We start from the raw sequence: 6235 nt of genomic DNA on the forward strand, positions 1-6235 counted from the left end.
CTCTCTCTCTCTCTCTCTTTTTCTCTCTTTCTTTCTTTCTCTCTTTCTTTCTTTTTCTTTCTTTCTCTCTTTCTCTCTCTCTTTCTTGGGTTTCCCTTTTCTATAGCTCTTCGTTTCTACTTCTCTCTCCTTTCTTCCTCTCCCCTTCTCTCTCTTACTCATTCACTCACTGACCCGCTCACTCTCTCACTCACTCACTGACTCGTTCTCTCATTCACTTACTCATACACTCACTCATCATTCACTCGCTCACTCACTCGCTCGCTCACTCACTCAAACACTCATTTACTCATTCGCACAGTCACTCATTCACACACTTGCTCATATTAATCCATTCTCTTACTCACTCATTTACTCATTCACTCGTTCACTCACTCACATAGTCAATCAGTCACTGCCGCTCGTCTTCATGCATCCTCGCGCTCTTTCGTTCTCTCAACAATAACAATTGAATATGAATTAGAAAAATAACATTATATCGTAGACAACAATTGGTTACAATGTATATTAATATACCAGTAATAGTGCTTATCTCACACAATACTTTATGTCCCCCGTTCTTTAAAGCGTACCAATGACGTGGGGCGCCGCGCTATGGCTCGTAAAACACCTACAATTAATTCGTCGTCTCATAGTCGTTTGTCAACTTGGTCGATCGATCGTCGATCACGGATCGGATTCAGGTGTGATTCGCAGTTTTGTACCAACGGCCGTTTACATATACGTAATATATTGTATATCGAACGCACTTCTCGAGAACGTGTCGTCGCGCGACACATGCTCGCGATTGCAGGCGATACCATGATCGATCTTAATGGCTGCGCTGGGACGATACGACAAGGTATCGATTCGACGTACATTTTCTACCGTCGATATGGTAGCGTGTGGTCGAAACCGTTGGAACGAGATTTACGACTAAGGAATCGAAAATCTAAGGAATCAACCGCGTCTTTCGTCGACGCTATCCTATCTCTTCCCGCTCGTTGTGTTATCTCGTGATCCAACCACCAAGATAATCTGTTCGAGCGGATTTTTCTCCTCGAATATTGTGGATATCTCGAAAGAAGGGTTAATTCCTTTGAAATGATTTTCTCACGAGGACCTAAACAGCGCGGACATCCTCCGGTGGGGAGTAATTCGTCGCCCTTTCGCTTTAATGCGCTAGCGTTGTTATACACTCGTCCGTTTAAATCGCGACGCGATTGTAAATCTCGTTACAATGGTAGCGCGCGCCAAAGACTCGCGAGACATTGTTTTCGCACGTTGCTGCAAGTTCTCTTAATTAATTAGTTAGTTAGCCGAAGAGAGCCGGAGGGTCGGACGCGTTCTTCGCTTTTGCGCGACAGCGCCCAGCGTCAGTGGAAAATTCGTGGACAGATTTCGAGACGGCATACGATATTACTCTTGACTCTGTATCGCGTGCTCTTCTATCTCTCTCTTTCTATGTTCTCTCATTCTCTCCTTCTTTCTTGTTCTCTCTTTCTCTCTCTCTCTCTCTCTCTCTCTCTCTCTTTCTCTTTCTCCTTCTCTCCTTTCATATCGACCGCGCGTAAACGCGTCATTTCGCCATCTGCCATTTACGAGTGTGTGTTCGTTTATAAGCTAACACGTACTAGCTACAGTAAATCCTAATTACGGCTTGTACGACAGACATGTATGTATATAATATATATATAATATTTGTGTGTGTATGCCGCGCGTAATATTATATATATAGAATATTTGTGTATGTATATATATATATGTAATATATAATATTCATATATTACAGTTAGATTGCTCATTGTCAATTCATCGGTTTATCACATTTAGTACAAGTTGAAAAATATCTCTAACATCCACGCGCGGCCACGCGGACTCGAGCGCGTTTCGTCGTTCGCGCGCGTGCGCGCGCGCATCCGCGACGCCGCTTTGTATAGTGTTATCGTTATAATTATGCTAGTTATTAAATTACAATTAATTATCTAACGGTAGGTACGACAAACAATTATGATAATACGGCCACGACTTAATTCTCCTCGCGACGGCGAAGTGATTGCAAAATCGACTTTCGTTCGTGTTTTAACGCGGAATCCTCCGGATGCTCGCGGAGCCTTTCCTTTATCGCGGATTCTTCGTACATCATAGTCTAGAATAGACTATGCAATTATTTCAGTAGGCTCACTCGAAATTTCGAATGATTCCCAAGTGAAAATTCATACCCAAGTGCTCTTCACATCAACGATCGAGGCATATAGCGGATATATTTATAATATGTAACATGTAATATTGTGTATAGCGATACAATATGTTCCTGTACGATTCTATTCTCTTGGAGAATGCGCTCGTCTGTGGTCTTCATCTCAGTTCTTCAGATAAATGTGAAATCTATAAGCAGGCGTAATTGATATACTTTCCCTAATATGATAAAAACACGCAAACTAAATCGAGCAGTATCTTTTAAAGAATGTCGCAATCTTTTAATAAGACTGGTCTATAAAAACCTTTTTTTGTCACATGGATTAAATTACGTGGTCTATATAATACTTTTTACGCTAAATTAAAAATGCAAACAGTGTTTTTCGATCACCCAGAGTTTTCCAGTGATGTGATCTTTAAGTTTCAAGAAAATTGACTTTCTTTATGTATACAGACATGGTTTTAAGATATAGAACAGTGATTTTTTGTTGCATTCGGCTTGTGGTATGCCCTTTTGAAAGTAAAAAAAAATTCACATCTGTTTGTATCATATCTTGTGCCCAATTGAAGAAAATTTGCATAAAAAGAGAAAAATCATGAATCTTAATGAATTCTTATAAACAAATATATTACTTAAATGGAGAAACTCTTTATAGAAGATACTCAATATTGACAGTACTTCAATATAAAAATTTAAAATTAAATCGAACTGCGTGGGAGGTTCCGTTTACAATACATTAATACTGCAATTCTAGATAAAATCATAAAGATCGTAACTTGTTCTCGTAAGACTCGTAAGAACTTATAAGTAGACGATTGATGCATAAGCTACGACTTAACGATTTTACGATTTACTCGTATATTTGCTTAGAATTGCAGCATAGGTCTTAAGTAATCATAACAAAAAACTGTGAGCGATGGAGAAATGCTGAGTTTATTTTCGGATTGTGCGCACAAAAGACACGTAAAAGACACATTAGAAACTCCATGTGACAAATTACCTGTTAGCCAGAATAGTCGTTCCTATAGACGATATTCCGCGTACAGTCGCGGACAAAAAAATTGTCCGTCATTTTTGGAGTTTGTGAAATCTTCGTCTCTTACAACGGGGCGATTCGTTTTCTCTTGGTAGAACGTTCCCATTGAACAAAACGCAGGAGTTCACAAGCTCAGCCCAAAACTTTACGGACAATCTTTTTGCCCGCGACTGTACGGCGGAAACCGATATGCGACGAAAAGGATGTGCTAATTCTCCGCTAATTCTGCGCTAAGTCTTTTTGCAACAAGCGGGACGCTACGCCTTCGATCAACCGATCGACATTAAACGGGGCGGTATGTGTTTAAAGGGGAAGTAACAGCGGGTCCTTCGTAGACTGCTCGCAGTGATTCGGGCGGCGACGAATCGGCGCGCGTCGGAGAGATCCGGTACACAGTGGCGACGATTGAAAATCGCTGAAAATCGCACAGGCTACATCGCGCGTGTCCGGAATAGTCTGATCTCTTTTAAATTTAAACCCCGAGATACATGTACACGCGTCGCGTCCCGGCCTCGTGACGCCGACGTCGCGACGCGTTGCAATTTTGCATTTTGCAACCACGCCGATGAAAAGAAAAGGTTCCGAGTTAGGAAGGTTAGGAGTTAGGTTAGGTTAGGTTAGGTCCTTAGCTATTAGTTTCCTTAGCTATTACACAGACCGTGGCTAGAGACGTTTAACTTTTCCGCTCTTTTTTTTTTTTTTCTTATGTATGTATATATACGTGTGTGTTTTTTTTTTCACTTTAAATCTCTTTAGAATAGACACCAAAGACACCGAGAGAGACTCGAAGGAAGTTTCGAAAAAGGAGATAAAGTCTGTTCGGCTAATTAGGTTTCGAAAATGTTTGGCTACTATAACGAGTCGAGCTACTTTCTCTACTGTCGCTTTGCATCCTACATACGCGTGCGTTAATATAATGCTTGCGCGTCTTCTTCTTCTTCTTCTTCTTTCCCTTTCTTTTTTGTCTTTTTAACCTACGAGTAGTCGTTCCGTACGGACGGACCGACGGACACCGAGGATTGAGCAAACTGTTATTGCACGGAACGCGTGAAAATCGAAACACTCCCGAAAATCACTCCCTCCCTCCTTCATCCCCCTATCCATCTCTCCTCTCCCCCCTCTCCTTTTCCCTTCCCATCGTCCTTTTGCATTCTACGAGCCAGCCGTGTGAATTCGCGAGAGAAGAGCCTGCATTGCTTAATTTCGCGCCGGATTTCGCGCCGTACAACTAACGAGGACGACTACGCACTTGCGAGTAGAACGATTTCGGATGTTTCAGAAATATTGGATTGTCCGAGATGTATTTCGACGAGGTCTTAAACTCGAGCAAGGCAGCCGCAAAATTAACCGAAGTAAAGGGATGCCGTTGCGTATCTCTATCACTTGGAAATACAATTCACGTGAAAAATATCTGAACTTTTTCTCCCGTTAAAGCATCTCTCTTGCGCAATCGGGTCTACCTGTAAAATCCGATCTCCTCTATCGGGAGAATTTTAAGTTGGTCAAAGAATCCGACAATTGCGCGAATCGTTTCGTAATCGGTGCAACGTTGTTCGTAAACATCGTCAAAAATATCACGGCAAAAGTAATGACCAACAAAGACACGTTGACTCCGTATCGCGGAGTACGAAATGTTTCTCCCATGGATAATAACTGAATTTATCAACGTCCTCTTAACGATCCTCGAGACAAACGTACTCAAACAGAGAGTAGCGCGAGAACGTTCCTTTCCCGCAAAACACATAAATCATTCCTCTCGTTACGTTATGGCCGGTGTATCGATACCTTCGACCGCGAACAGGGCTGCTTACGAAAGGTACTCGCGAAAATATGCAATGAAAGACTTTCCGCCGCGAATCGTATCGCTAGCAGAGGTCTCTATCGATGAAACATTAACGGCGAGAGACCTTCTTACAGCTTCCTATCTAAATACACTTAGCATATATCCTCGGAACATAGATAAACCATTAAAAACATTGTATATGTTCCTATCTACCTATACACAATATATAGATATAATGTTTGTATATCATAACCATATTAATAATATTAATTACATATATATATATAATATATATTATATATATGTATATATATATATATACGATTAGAGTAAATAATTAATCCTTATGCATATATCACATCTGATCGTTCAGTCAGTATAGGAAGACCCTCGCCTCGCCGTCGACACACGCAAACCCGTTTAATGTACGTGTTCCTACGTGTTTCTCTTTTCCGTCTCTCACGTTTCTCAGGATTCAGAAATTTGTCACCTCGCTACGCACTCTCCCATATTCCCATTATCTCACTCTGTATCTTTCTCTCTTCCTTCCCTCCTCCTCGCGCCTACTCATGTTCTCGCTCTTCCAGCAATTTTAAACTAATTCAATAATAGCTACTATCTAAACAGACATTTAAGTTTTGGTAAAAACCTGAAATCGCCATCGAATATCAATATAATACACTTAGTTTTTATGTACTTATAGTATAAATATAGGAACATTCATTAAATATATTTTCATATATAATATTATCGTCATATATATATATATATTTATATTTATATATTTATATATATATATTAGAATCTGTATATATATACAAATATATATGTACGTATATACATATTTGTATATATTTGTATATATTACTTGGTGTTGTAGCTATAACTTTAAACGTGGTTTAAAATGCCCAATGTATTCCATAACGCCTGAACCATGGTTAGTCCGTGATTTCTGGGAGTCGGTAGTCAACAAAATGCAGCATCTCGGGACGAACGGCACGAACTTGAGAGAACGTGCGAGTCGACAGACGGACGAGACGATGGATACCGAAGAAATGTCCGAGGAAGCGGGCGCTCCTTGCTTTTAAAGGACATGAAACATCGGCCGGGTCGAACGTCGCAACACTCGGCGCGCCCTTTCTCAACGCGTAGGCCGTAAATAAGACGGATGTGCAAGATACGTCCGTAAATTAAAATATTACATAGCCAGTTAAATTATGTAAAATATCGCACGATA

The sequence above is a fragment of the Odontomachus brunneus genome, unplaced genomic scaffold (genome assembly GCF_010583005.1).
Source record: "Odontomachus brunneus isolate Ranch 3 - 2012 unplaced genomic scaffold, Obru_v1 Obru_scaffold_071, whole genome shotgun sequence".
Taxonomy (NCBI): Eukaryota; Metazoa; Arthropoda; class Insecta; order Hymenoptera; family Formicidae; genus Odontomachus; species Odontomachus brunneus.